Raw genomic sequence first — 15,315 nt, 5'->3', positions numbered from 1 at the left:
CAGGAAAGGCACGGACAGCGGGAGGGGGGGAAAGACACGGACAGCGGGAGGAGGGGCGGGAACGGCAAATGGCAAGAAAAGCATTTACCTGGACTTCCTCCGGCGGCGGTCAGCCGCGGAATGAGCAAATGAAACGTTGACGACCAAAAAATAAACCCCACCCACCGCCGCACTGACGTCCTAAAAGGGGCCGGATGAGAAAAATTCTCAGGAACGCCCACGAGTCGCCTCGCTTAATGACGGACACCTCTGTTTTCCAATGGCTAGCCTCCATTTATGGAGCTAGCCAATGGGAAACAGAGGCGGGACAAACAGCCATACTGCAAAACAAAAGATTTCGCCTGCGCGAAACGCTGCTTGTGCAGCTTTCGACAGGCAAAACCTAAAAACGGAGCGGCTGTAAAGCAGCTGCTCCATATTTCACGTGAATGCACTGCCCCAGGGCCCCGTGTGGTTCGCAGTGGCCCTGGGGGCAGTGCATTCATGGTAATAGGGCGCATTTTCATTGTTTGTGCTGGGCGCACCATTCTAAAGGTGCACCCGGCACAAACAATGAAAATGTGTCTACACCATAATACAGCCCCTGGGGCCGTATTACATAAAGTGCCCTTTGGTATTGCAGAAGGGTCTGTAGAAGCTTCTGTGGCCCCTTCTGTAATGCCAATCTTCAAGGAGGCGTTTCCTCATTTGCATGAGGGCGTGTCCCATGCGAATGAGGGAATCTCTTTGGTGCCATATTACTGACGTGGGCGGAGAGGCAAAGAAGCCTGCAGGGGGTGAACTGACAGTGCGCCAGACAAAAGGTGGTGCACTGACAGTGCACCCCCTGATGGAAGCCCTCAGATGCGATAAAGGGGGTCCCATGGACCCCCAGACATCCCCTTCAAAAGTGCAGGTGGGTTGCTGCCTGCACAGTGAAACACAGAGCAGCTGTAAAGCAGCCACTCTGTATTTCACGTGAATGCGCTGCCACCAGGGCAGCACGAGTTCACGACTGCCCTGGGGGCAGCACATTCCCCATAATGCAGCACATTTTCCTTCATTGCTCCTGGCGCACCTTTTCTAAGGTGCGCCCAGTGCAATGAAGGAAAATGCTCCACATATGTTATCGACCACTGGTTGAAGTGAACTTTTGCGGGCAAAATGCTCTTATAAAAATCCAAACATTTGTAGTACAAACTGGTAACAGTAGTTAAAGAGCCATTGGTCCATTCCAGGGCTTCGGTGACTTTTGTACTGGCCCCTACCAATGGTAGCGCACGGCTCTTGAGACACCAAACACCCCTCCTTCCGTCCTGCTGCTCTTAGACAATGTGGGGCAGATTTACAAGGCCCTTGTGCCTCTTTTACGCCACCGTTGCATCACTTTTGTGACGCAGCGGCGGCGCAAAAGATGTGCCATGGTGCGGGGTATTTACAACGTGACGCATCTCCCAGATACGTCACGTTGTAAAGCCCTGCTCCAAAAGGAGGCGTTCCATCGCAGCGGGGGGGGGGGCGTTCCGGCGCAGGAACACCTCCCAAAAGTGGCTGAGTGAAATCTACAAGATTTCCCTCAGTCACTTTTGGGCCCATGCTGCGTCAAAACCCTGAGCCTGATTGAAGCAGGCGTAAGGATTGACGCAGCATTGAGGAGATAGAGCCCCCCAGAGCATTGCTGGAGCTGCGTTGCGCTTGCAACGCAACTCCAGCAATGCGCCGCTTTTTTTGGCACAGATGCGTGACACATCTGTGCCGTTTTTGCCCCATGGTGCGCTGCATTATAAATGCGGCGCATCCAGGGTGGCGGAGCTGTGGCGCACAATAACTGGCGCATTCCTGCTGATATGCAAGGATGCGCCAGTGATTGTAAATCTTCCCCTGTGTCTTTAGGAGCTTATGGAATTAACTGTTCTTCTTGAATCTTACTCTGTCCGCCATTGCTTAATCAACATTTAAATGTGCATCAAGCCACTCCATCGTTAAGTGCTATTAATGCAAAACAATTGGACGCAGCACAGGTGCTTTTTCTTCACTTCCCAGGCTTAAAAATCCCTGCATGGTTTGTCGTCCTTTAGCAACCTGTCTCAAACCACAAAGTCCCTTTTAAGACATATTTAGCAGTTGGCCAAACAAATGTTCCATTGACGCAAATCGAATAACTGTTGTGGGAAAGTGCGAAGAGAGAGAGCTATCATCAACAGAAAGCATTGTCTCTTGTTTTTCTTCCTTGTTGTATAAACCTTCCCAACCGTCCCTTTCGGAATGTGTCTGCAGCTTTGGGAGCGTGCTTTGCTTGGCAGCAGGAACAGTCCGCTCAGGGTAACTGCAAAGAATGCCAAACAGCAGGCCAGCGTAAGCACCTCGCCGAGATCAATAGCATGCCAGCAGATAACCGCAAGGGCACAGATACCCCGCGCCTCAATGGGAGTGAGTGATGGGAAGCGTGGACGCCGAGAGACGAGAGCGAATAATGCGCCATCATTCCATGGAAATTGTATCCTGTGACTTATTGCAAAAGTGCAGAGGGAAGAAGGGCTGTCAGCTAGGACAGGCACTCAAATGTAAAAGATGAACAGATTGCGAAAGGGGGACAGGAAAAAAATAGGGCGAGAGAGAAGGAGAGAAAAAAAAATTTGGGGGTGAGGGAGAAAATGGAGAGAGAGTGAAAGAAAAGGAATAAGAGAGTAAAAGTCAGATGCCGAGATCAAGAACAAGCATTTACAATGCAATGGTCTCGGCATCAGTAAATGTAGAGTTATTGGCATTGCTCATGACATTTTTTTTTAAAATCGTAAATAAATGGCATTGTCATTTATATTGCAAATAGCTTAATTGTTAAATAAATTGCATTGTCATTTACAATGCCAAAAGTGTCCCATGCTCTGTGGCTGCACTGCAGTTGTGAGCAGAGTGACCCATGCTCTGAGACTGCACTGCAGAGAGCCCCCCCACACACATAGAGAGCCCCTCACACACACACAGAGCCCCCCCCAAACACACAGCCCTACACACACACACAGAGTGCCCTACCCACACACACACACACACACACACACACAGAGCCCCCCACACACACACAGAGCGAGCCTCCCACACACACACACACACGGCCCCACACACACTCACGTGAATGGTGAAATGAAGACGTGCTCATGAGGGCAGTGAAGCTGTATACTTTAAAATGCTTACTAGCCACCTTTATTTTCCAAGTGCTGCGGAAACTCGTGTTTGCGTAGTGGTCGGAATTATGAGTTGAGTGTTATTTACTCATCCTAGTAATCACTGGGTGTGTTAAATATCCCCCCTTCCCCCTTCTTTAAATTTTGTGAAGTTAAACCTGCCGGAGTGTAACAGGGTAAAAGTATAAAGTATTGAGCGCACATTACGATTTTGGTGCAGTAAGCACTAAAATCAGCATGTTATACTCCATAAACTTGTCATAAGTGTTATTAATCGCATAACTGACCCTGTGGTATACTTATTTATCAAGTGCGATCCAGAGCACCTTCATTCTCGCAAACTCTGAATCAGGGGCTTTTTCTTGACTTTCTGTGCGATTGTCCGTTGCTGCTAGCTGTGCTGCTTTTACCCCTCAAATCATCTCCGTGCTGTGCTTTGTCTGCTCCCGCTTTATAGATCAGCGAGTGCATTTCTGGAGTTTTTACACCAAATGCTGGCAATGCGCTTTGTTTCAGACGCTCTATGCACCACCGAGAAGTTGTTCCACTAACTCCTTCTCGTTATATTGTTGTTTTCTGGACATGTTTCTCCGTGTTGTTTTACATGTGTTATTACTAAATCTTGTACAACGGTGTGAAACTTGAAAGGGTGAAGCCTGCGCTATAATAAAACAACAGCATAGCCACCTTGGTAGGTCTGTGTTCAGAAAGAGCTCCCTTTACGAGACAAGCGATGTGTGGCAAGGCTGGTTTGCGGACAAAGGTCCCTTTAAGAGATCGTGGAGGTGACTGGCTCCAGGCTCACCCCAACTGAAGCAGCTGCCCCGCCCGCACGGTCCTCTTGAGTGGGGCTGTCGGGTGGGGTGGTGGGAGGGGAGGGAGGGTCTCCAGCAGTGGCGTTTCTTGTTTGCCATTTCAAGGGAGGCCCAATGGGATGAACAAGTAACAGGGCAAAGAGTAGCGCCTCCGCCTCTAGGGATACTTGTGCATGCTAGGCGCAGGACACCACCAGCCACAGGAGCACACCCGGTCTCGGAAGTCCTCCGAGGTGGATGCCACGACCTGGACCTTTTCTCCCCATTTAGTGTCCACAACTGAAGCTGCCTATTGTCTTTCAGGAACGTACTACTGTGTTTTTAATAGGTACAGACTCCTCTCGCATAGCGCCTTGTTTTATTTCCAGAATGGGTCAGCAAGGGATTTTGTTTGAAAATTATCAATTTCAGCAAGAAAGGGGGAAATGGGGTACCCACACTATCATTAGTTAGTAGTTGGATATAATTTTTCTAATACAGTTCAATGAGTTACCACACTAACACAATAGATTGCAATGAATTGAAAAAATACAAAAACCAGGTTGTTGATTCAAAAGATTATTATTTTCTTGAGAAAAGGAAAATTTAGTCAATGTTAAAAATAGGGTACAGAGAGATGCATTTGGGACATAGAAGGAGTATCTTATATGCTCCAATCAAACATCACAAAATAAGTCTATGCTTCCAATAAATAGTAACACAATGATTTCAAATCAATACAAGAAAATCAATGATAACTGATAAGTAGTAAGCAGGATTAGACTTGGTAGTTGACGTTTAGGTCTTTTGAGAAGTCGTTTCACAAGACCATCCTCAGGACAAAGATTTTATGCATTTGTAATTGATGACCCTAAAGGAAATTGAATTGAAGTAAAACAACATACACCTCCAAGAATGGTCAGTGATGCTTGGTGAAATTAATCGAAGTAACAGGGAAACTCTGCCAATTGTCAGGTCAGTAGTTGGAGCAGCACAATTGCTTTGTGCTTGGAGATTTGATACACAGCAGAATCATGCAGGTATCTAGAGATGATTTCAGTGGCAGCCGGTGAAGAGTCACGATTTGTAATGACGGAACGAAGCAGCAAAATTCACGACCTCGGCAGCAACAGCGCATCAGTTTGAGTACAGCCCAAGCCCGCAAGGGTGTATTGGGTTGCTCACCCCTTTCCATAAAACTTGTTTTATTTCCAGCAGCTGGTGTGTGTGTGGGAGCAGCGAATGAGAATAATAATAGAAGGTGCCAACATGTTTCTTAAAGCCCAAAAATTAGGGAAATGCGCTTATGGCGAGAAGCATTTTACTTCTAGGTAAAATATAAAACACCTTGATACACTGAAACCCAAGAGTGAACCAGCTCACCGCCTGCGGAGTATCAACCTAAGACTGTAAACTCAGCCAGCCTACTACACAATACCTGTGACACTCCACCTTACACTCACCCAGCCTACCTTGCCACCCAGCTGGAGGCAGAGAGGGATGAAGGAGAGCTGCGGGCGGAGGGAAGGGGGGGCCAGAGCAGGACGAAGGAGAGCTGCGGGCGGAGGGAAGGGGGGACGAGCAGAGCAGCTCTGGAAACCATCACCGTCTTTCTCCGAGGCAAAGCAGAAATACCTCGGAGAAAGCATGGTAATTTTCGCATTCGGGGGCGTGTGTTTTTAGATTTGAGTGACAGATGACGTCACAGGTAGAAAGAAACTAAAAAAACACGCCCCCGAATCTGAAAGAGACGGGGCTTGGCAGGAGTGACGCCCTTCTCCTCCAATGGCTGGCCTCCGTTTAGGAAGCCAGCCAATGGAGGAGAGAGGCGGGTTCCAAGCCCCCTAACTCCAAAACATTAAATCTTCGGGACTCCGCCCCTCACTGCTTCGCAGTGAGAATGACGGTCCCTCGACCTAAAAAGGGAAAAACGTGGAAACAAAGGGAGCACAAGAGAGTTATTTGTTGCATCATGCCTGCATCTTAGATTGTGCTTGGTTATTCTAACATCTTTGTTAGATAGCTGCTTGTTATGACTTTCTTAGATCGTGGGTGCCTGTTTGACTCCATGTGTGTGTTTGATATACCATGATCACATACTGCTTACATAGGTCATGCCTGTAGGGTGGTGTTACATTGGCAGGATACATTGGGCTTTTCTTTTACAAATGCTTGTTCTTTAGACCTTCGTAGACAATCTTAGCATCTAGGCACTGGCACACCTTGTGTTGACAGCTGTTATTTCACTTTGATGATGGAGAAAATGGGTTTCCGTTCATTTCTGAAGGTGAAAAAATGTAGAAGGAAAGCTGTCCAAGTGTCAGACAGCATAGTGTTTGTAGCTCCTACCCAAAAGTTGTGGTGTGGAACACAATTATGAGTTGGATTTATAAGGAGAATAAAGTTCAGCAGAAAATATATATGGTCAGGTGTGCTCTTACACTGGCCCGTACTTTTGCGACCAATGTGGAATTTTGCAATCCGACCTATGTACTAAAAGGGCAGTTCATAAAATTAAGAATCAAAGTGGGTTGCAATTCAGCCTACCTCTCTGGTATTTACTAGGTATGTCGCAAACTCACTTTTATTGGACGTAAAGGTTAGGAGACTACAGTGTCAGTGATTGTGCTTCAATAAAGAAAACCTTTTTAAAATGCAACCAGTTTTCTTAAAGAAATTGGTGCTGATTTTTGTTAAAAATATATATTTAAAAAAAACCCTTGGGGCATATTACCAAGCAATAGCGATAATTATCCGTATTGCTTGGTTAGAGACAAAAATTTACAGCTAAGCTGCGGCGATTTTTATCGCAAATAAACCTTGGTATTACCAAGGTTTATCGCAAATGCGATAAAAATCGGCCGCAATGCATGAATATCGCTGAAAAGTCAGCGATATTCATGCATTACCGAGCTAATGCTCTTAGCCATGTTATCCACCTCCCATTGGATAACATGGCTAAGAACTGCTCAGGGCAGGTGTTAGCTTTTGGAGATATTCGTGTTTAGCGCGAATATCTCCAAAAGTTGGTAATAGGAGATAGCGATGTTAGCGACTGTTTCCAGTCGCTAACATCTTGGCACGCCCACTTTGCATGTCATTAGTGATAAATATCACTGACATGCAAAGTGGGGCCCAAGATGGTCGCTATCTCCTACTAGCTGTCGCTAACTGGTGTTAGCGACAGCTAGGTAATAGGGAGAAATTTTATCTCAGCTTTCTTGGCTTTTAAAGCCAAAGAAGCGGAGATAAACCCCCTTGATAATATGCCCCTTCTCTTTTCCTTAAAAATGTCACTGAGAGTTGGCAATGGTCCTCTGCACTCATATGTGTGGTGATGCCGAGATCATTGTTTGGGTACATCCATATGCTTTTGGCAAAGGAGATTACAGCGACTGAGTGTCTGAATAGAAAACAGGAGGATGGCACTAAGTGAGAGAACTGAACCTTTTTAGTAGACCTGGTGGAGCTTCTTTATTTGCACTGTTCTACTCTGTAAATGGCATACACTGCCAGTGCACGCATATATAGAGTGTAGACCTAGCTGAGCGTCAACAAAAGCACGGAACCTACCGTTCTGCAGGGACCTTTTGGAACACCATATGTAAACTCTTTATTTTGGTACCGTACCTTCAATGAGTTTGCTCCCCTGTTCCCACAAGGTTACAGCACTCTCTTGCAAATGAGTGAACTTTTGTCTCCATAACATTCTCCTAGTACAAACACACTGGGAATAAAAGAGGGATGTGTTGACAAGTGAAGACACAAGTGAAGACACACACATATCCTTCCTCCCCTTATAAAGGTATCAGGTGCAATTTTATGTAGTTTGAACATGACCTGAAGGTATTGTAGCACTTGACATGAGCACCAGTTACATTACACAAGGACACATTCATTATTATTTTTCTTTTAAAGGCACAAGGTGATTAAGTAATTACCGAAAATCACAGAATGTTGAGTTGATGCCGATACTCAAACCTGGTTCCCCATGTCCAGCTTTTTCTAGTTTTAGTGGCTATCATCAAATTAACAAAATGAAGCCTTGAGATTACAATAAAGAATCTTAAAAAATAAATTAACCAATAAATCATGTGATGTTGCGTCCTGTCATCCTCTGGAGATGGCTTGGATGACGCTTGTCATAGCACTAAAAGTTTGGAAAATGAAACTTCTGTAAAAGCTATATATTCAATAATGTTATGCACTTGAAATTTAAAGTGATTGCTTTCTCACAAACCAAGTACTTGTATAAGTCTTGCATCTTCGAGTTAGAAATGTCTGCTTTGATGAATTTGTTGCTGAAAATGGTTTTCCAACCACGTATATTTCGTTAGTGAGTCTCGAATCTGCCCAACACTGTAATAGTAATCGCTACTTAAACAAGTTGACTGAGCATTCAGCACATTTAATTTAAGAGAACGTTTTATTTTTTTCTAAGACATATTAATGCACTATAGCATCTTTTCCATGTTTAATTAACAGTGGCATTTTATTTCACTTAATCCCACCATATTCTGGCTTGGTTTAGAGTTGGGTGGTAAGTGAAAATCTACTGATTGGTGGAGTAAGCCCTTAAACCCAGAGATGAGTAATAACATAACATAACATGTATATTTGTAAAGTGCATGCTCACTCAGCAAGGTTGTGGCTGCCTGTTTCAATACCTGTGGTGGCTAATTGAAAAGGCTGCAAAACCAAAGGGGAGGATGGACGGAGTATTGAACATTGCAAGCACTCACCGCCAGTCAACTGATCTGGGTTTAATCCATCATCATGTTTTAGGTCACTCCGCCTCCCCAGTTCAGACATGGCCATATGCAAATCGGTTTGCCCCTGTGCCTCATGGGAACAGTCCAGCCTGAACTGCCAAGCCATGTCTTCCCTGGACCGGAAATAAGCATCCTGGGTCAGGTTTCTGGCTAATTAGCCGTCATCAGCCAGACTAGCATGAATCCAATGGCAAAGTGAGCAAGAGACCCACGTCTGGGCATACCCTGCCAAATTAGGGCAAACAAAGCAAAACCAAAGGGGATGATGGACGGAGTGTTGAACATTGCAAGTTCTCACCCCCAGTCAACTGATCTGGGTTTAATCCATCATTATTCTTGAGCTCACTCCGCCACCCCAGTTCAGACATGGCCATATCCAAATCAGTCTACCCCTGTGCTTCCTGGGAACAGTCCAGCCTGAACTGCCAAGCCATGTCTTCCCTGGACCGGAAATAAGCATCCTAATTGAGAAGGCTGCACATGATGGTCAGAGACACATTTAAATCATTGTCTTGGTGAGTTAAATCACTTTCCCTATCCTTTGGTATAGGATGTTAATTTTAACTTTGTATACATTTATCACCACCTGAGGCCTCTATTATGAGTTGGGGTATTTTGTCCAAAGTGATACCTGTGAGTGATATTCCTCAAATCATATTTACAAGTTTCTCTAGGCTTAGAGTTGTTAGTGCCGCAAAATCTGGACCTAATAATTCGGGAGACACTCTTTTCTTTGCGGCTGAAGGGGCTGCAGGCATCAGAACATCTCAATCTTACCCCGACCCGTTCAGTAGCACAGGGAGTGCAGACAATGCTATCCCAGGACATGTACAAATGTGCCCTGCACAACTGCTCACCTACAAAGCAATCTGTATCCAACTGATCCTTCTGCCGAGACTTTCTCCCAGCTCAGAGTGGGGGGAAAATGAAAGCATTTTTGCAGGTATCATGAAAAGTGTCCAGGAAAAAGACCAGGGGCCACATGTACGAAGCGTTTTTGAGGTTGCAAATTGGACCATTTACGGAACGCGAACGCAAAAGGGCATTTTGAAATGTACCAAACCCAAATAGTGATTCGGTAACCTATTACCAATTTGGTTTTGCATTTCGGTATTAGGAAGGGGGCGGGTTGAGGACGTCTCTTCCTAATACTGAATTGCAGTGGTATGTATGAGTGTTTTGCAACTAAAAATGCTGCTGCAAAACATTCACATTTTACCACCAAATTCAATTTGGTGGTAACCCATTCTCAAATGGGAAGGGGGTCCCAAAGAGACCCCTTGCCCTTTGTAAATGTTTGTTAAAGTATTTATTTAAGAGCAGGCAGTGGCAGTGGTAACTTGTTCTAAATTACTAGCACTTTTCTACAGAATGGGTAATTCAGTAATTTGCATGGTAGTGGCCAGTTATTTTCTAGCTGCTCAAGCAGTTATGAGAAGGCACTTGGGGGATCATTTACAAGACCCTAGGGTCATCGGCGCACCACTTTTAATATGCGAAAAAGTGACATACCAGCAGTGCAAGGGACATGTAATTAACCCCCTTGATATTTCAGGATCAAGTCAACAATTAATTGTGTTGACATTCCTTTGTATAATCATCAATGTTGTTGCTCTTTTTGTATAACACAGCATTGTTGGCATAAGTTCACATGATTTTCTCAAAGATTGTCAACTAGCCAATCAAAACGTTGTTTCTTTGTAGGTGAAAGCCTTTTTACGGGATATGTATTTGTATGTGCAGTGCCAATCCAAACTATAGAAACTGGTGATTTTAAAGGAATTATAGGGCTGTTATTTGTTTCAAAGGATATTTTAATGGTTGCATATTTATTGTCGTATTATTTAGCTTGATGTATTATGGCATATTTATGCTAATATTTATGCTAACAAAGAATCACGGCACTCTGGAGATGTCAGAATAAACTAGTTACAAAACAAAAGTGAACTATTGTGAATGAATACAGCGAACAGGTGGAAGAAATCTTGAAGAAATGTTACATTACTGAGCCCATGTTATAGAGTCTTCTTCAAGAACAGAATAAGTCGGAAATAAACAAATAAGACTTTGCTTCACTGTGTGCAGAAGAAATAATAAACTATGTATGTGTCTGGTGAAGCATCCATTGTGAACAAGATGGTTTTGTGGCCTAGCTGGGGCCTATTTAGCATAATCTAAGAAAAGGCACTTTAACAGGTCTTAGCAAAATCATTTCAAAGGCAAAAAATCAGAAAAGTGAACATATATAAAGTCATGTGAAAATCCATATTATTTACACTTCCTATACTGTGCAAATAATAGTATTGCAACAAAAAACACCCCTAGAAAGCCACAAAAGCGTAGTGGGGATGTTTGTCTGCAGGGGCCCTAGAGTGGACAGACTTCATGGTAGCAACTGTCTTTTCTGAGGTGGCAGTGGTACACATGTCAGGGTTGAATCAACTGTAGTTACCAGAAGTCTTGTAGTGAGCTTGATGGTGCCCTGTTGGATGACGGGGTGGAGTTGTCATAGATGGAGGTGATTGTGTAGCTGAAGAAGTTCCAGAAATCATTGTAGATCGCTTGCGAGGGGGTGATGTTGCTGGCTGTGTGTGTAGTGATGTCTCAGATGATGGTGAATATGTCCTTGTTGCTGTTAGTGCTACCTCCTATGCGAGCTGTGAGGGCTGCTTGCCTGGAGTTCCAGATTTGCTGGAAGTGTCAATTCACTGCAGATTTGATGGTGACTTTCTCTGCAGTGTTCTTACTCATTCTCCACTTGCATTCCACTTGCTTGCAGGGCCTCTTCATCAGGTTGAATTATTTAATGTACCAGCTGGCTTGTGTTTGTGTTCTTGTTGTTCTTGTTTGCCATATTGGAGGGGGGCCAGGGTGTCCGATTCAATGAACTTCTTGATGTCTTCAGTTAGGTTGCCAGTTTGTTTGGGCGATGTTCAGAGAGGTCACAAGCCCAGTATTCTTCTGAGATGTCATTCCAACAGGCAGGTCCTCGGGCAGTTATTCTTCTAGGTTATGGAATGGTAATGTTGATGCTAATGAGGATAGTCTGTCCAGATGATGGGCAAAAGTTTGTTTTCTGTGATGTTTCTGAAAGAGGAGAAGATAGGATCAAGGGGGTTTCAAGTGGCATGGGTAGGTTCAATACAATGCTGGGTGAGGCCGAGGTTCCAGAGGCTTTCGAGGAGAGCAGCAGAGTTGTAGTGGGTGTGTTCTTGTAGGTGAAAGTTTGTTTATATGAAAGCAAAGAAGTGGCACACAAAAGAACTAGACATTAAATAACTCAGCAATTGCATCAATTAGATACACCTGCAATGTAATAGAAAAAAAAGGAGAAGAGCTACAGCACCACAGGCGGATCTGAAATCATTCCTTTGCCTAAGTGAAATATTCAATCTTTGGAAGATCACTTCCATCAAATAACTGGGCCCCAACTTTGTGTTGACTGTTTCCTATCCGATTAGAGCTAATGATCTATCGGCCACTTGCATCAAAGTCCGGTTTTGCGATTCCTTATTTGCTATTTTTAAGAAATCGCAAATAAGGAATCGCAAAACGGGATGCATGATTGAAAGTGCATAAAATTTGCGATTCGGTAAAAATCGCAATTTTTACCGAATCGCAAATATTATGCAAATATTATGCGAATCCCAATTTGCGATTTTGCAATTCCCATTGATTTCTATGGGCCAAAAGGCCCATAGGAATCAATGGGAATTGCGAATTCGCAAATTAGAATTCGCAAAATTTTGATGCATTTCATGGGTGCAGGGGGGGGTCCAAAGGACCCCCTCGGCACCCCTGATATGTATTTTGAAGTGCATGTTTCAAACACACATGTCCTAAGGACATGTGTGTCTGTAACATGACAGTATTTTGAAATGCAAATTAGAGCATTTTAACACATTTTCGCAAATTACCACGAGGTTCAACCTCGTGGTAATTTGCACCCCCTAATTGTGAATTCGCAATTTTAAAATTAATCATGCATTGCTTTTAAGGAATCGCAAATTTGCGATTCCTTAAAAGCAATCGCATTTTTGGAATTCGCTAAAAATAGCGATTTTACCAAAAATGCTTGATGCATCCCAAAAACCTATTTAGGAATCGCAAACGGCCGAATTTTGCGATTCGCACCGTTTGCACTTCCTAAATAGGTTGATGCATGTGGCCGTATATTTCCAGCTGACAAATTTCTTAAACCTTTGTCAACCAAACAGTGACCCTTAGGGGATTAGGGTTCAGCCACAACTGAATGATACAAAGTCTTGTAATACTTATCATAAAAAATACAATTTCAGCATGTTTGCAGAGTATAATTTCAGAGCAACCAAGGATTAATAAAGCTGTAGTTGGGTGAACTGTCACCCTGATAAATCATCAAATTTCCTCAAACACTTATGCCAAATAGCAATAAATTGTACTTCATGTAATGAATATATAAGTTTAACAAAAGTGATCTATCACCCATCCACCTGCATTTGTTACCTTATGTGTTTAGGCATTCAGTAGAAACTGTTACAACTACTGAGTTATGATCTGATAAGATATGTGGGAACAAAGGCCAGAAACATTTGGCATTAAAACGTGCTTCACATACCAGCTCTATCCTGTAATACTGCTTATGTGGAGGGAAATATCATGGAAAACCAGAAGAACATGGTCTAACATGGCGCCAGCTATTAATTCCATATGCATTAGATGTAGGACTGACGCTTGAGTATGGTGCACAGATCTACTGCTTTAGTAGAGTCAATACTTGGAATTCAATTATAGTCCCCACAAACAAAGGTTACCCTGGTTAAATAATTCAAGAAGTTTTTGGTACATGGACAGGTCATCGTTATTTACCAAATAAAGTGTACAAAAGAAAGCCCCATTTCTGCTCGGCCTCTCAATTGCCTGATATTCATGTTCTTTTGCCATTTTACACAAACCCATGAAACACAAAGGGTCACAATAGCCACTCCTTTAGTGGGTCTATCCTGCTCTAAGGCACTGATAAAATGATAGCCAAGAGTTTGAAAAGTGCTAGTTTCTGCATTGTTTACAATTGTTTCCTGCAAAATTCAGTATTTCTGCTGTCATATACTTCAACTAGATCCTAGAAACTTGGTGAATTTTAGTAGAGGATCATAGACCATTACTGCAACGTGATCCCAACTTGGCGAATTTCAGTTGAGGATAGTTGTCCATTCTGGTGTGTGTCCACTTGGTCTCTTTTATCTCCCTTTTCACCACACTTGCCCCCTCCATACCCATCCCTTACCTTCTGCCATGGCTTCTGGCCCACCCAAGCCCTCACTCCCGCCCCTGAGGCCTTTCCTGATAAGTCTGTTTGGGTAATATCCCTGCCCACTCTTTCTTTATCTACTCATCATATGTTATCTTACACTAAGGGCCATATGTATCAAGCCTTTTGTGATTCGTGCGAATTTCGGCCTTAGCAAATCGCAAACTGCCTTTTTTCCGATTTTGAAATGTATGAAAAATCAGCAAAATAAGGAATCTCAAAAAAATTGCGATTCTTCATTTTGCTTAAGCATTTAAGGAATCGCAATTTTGCGATTCCTTAAATGCTATGTATGAAGCTTTTCAAAATTGTGAATTCAGGTTTAGAAATCGCAAATTACCACCAACTTGTAGTTGGTGGTAATTTGCGATTTCCTGTAAATATGCATAATTGTGCATTTGTGAGGGTGGCATATGACGCACATACATGCCCATTGGGCATGTATTTGCGCCATATGCACACACATGTAATTTTCAGGGGTGCAGCAGGGTGTCCTTGAGACACCCCTGCACCCTTGAAATAATTCTCAAATTGCGATTAGCAAATTGCGAATTCGCAAATTGAGAATTACTTCACAGTCATTTCTATGGGCCTCCTGGGAAATTATTCCTTATTTGCAAATTCGCAAATTGTGAATTTGCAAATAAGGAGTAATTGGAAATCGCTAAAAAAATAGCGATTTTCTACATACATACCATTTTGCGATTTCTAAATAGCGATTCCTTAAAAATCGCTATTTAGAAATCGCAAATGGTGATGATGATACATATGGCCCTAAGAGAGGAATCATCCCATGAAAGAGGATGAAAAAGAAGGGTAGAAATATCCAGCATTGACAGTCAGCCAAGAAAGAGAAAACCCAGCAATGGTGGATTAGCTATTTGACTCAGTCTTTATCAGATACAACACTGGTTTGTAAGATCTTGAACTTGAGACTCTGAAATGCAAAAATAAGTACAGCTTTAAACAGGATATTTATCATAGCAGGTTTTGCAGAAAAACTTGTGCCCCGACATCTTGGAGTGAGGGGAATCATTTGGAGAGTTTGAAATGACACATAGCTTGAGAAAAATCTGGTCTCACAAAAAAGTCCCTGCCATGCCTAGTTTGTTGGGGCACACAATCGGGTAAGAAAGCTATTGTAAAATAAAATTTCACACATTGCTCAAAATGCCTTCAGATCGCAAATCACCTTCTCCTCTCTTAGACCTAACAACAAGGAAACAATGTTCCTCTGTACTTGACAGCCAGTGTCCTATTCATAGATGCATGGGAATGCTTGTCGTATCAGATAAGCT

The sequence above is a fragment of the Lissotriton vulgaris genome, chromosome 6 (assembly GCF_964263255.1).
Source record: "Lissotriton vulgaris chromosome 6, aLisVul1.2, whole genome shotgun sequence".
NCBI lineage: Eukaryota > Metazoa > Chordata > Amphibia > Caudata > Salamandridae > Lissotriton > Lissotriton vulgaris.
Note: the sequence above shows the minus strand (reverse complement) of the source record.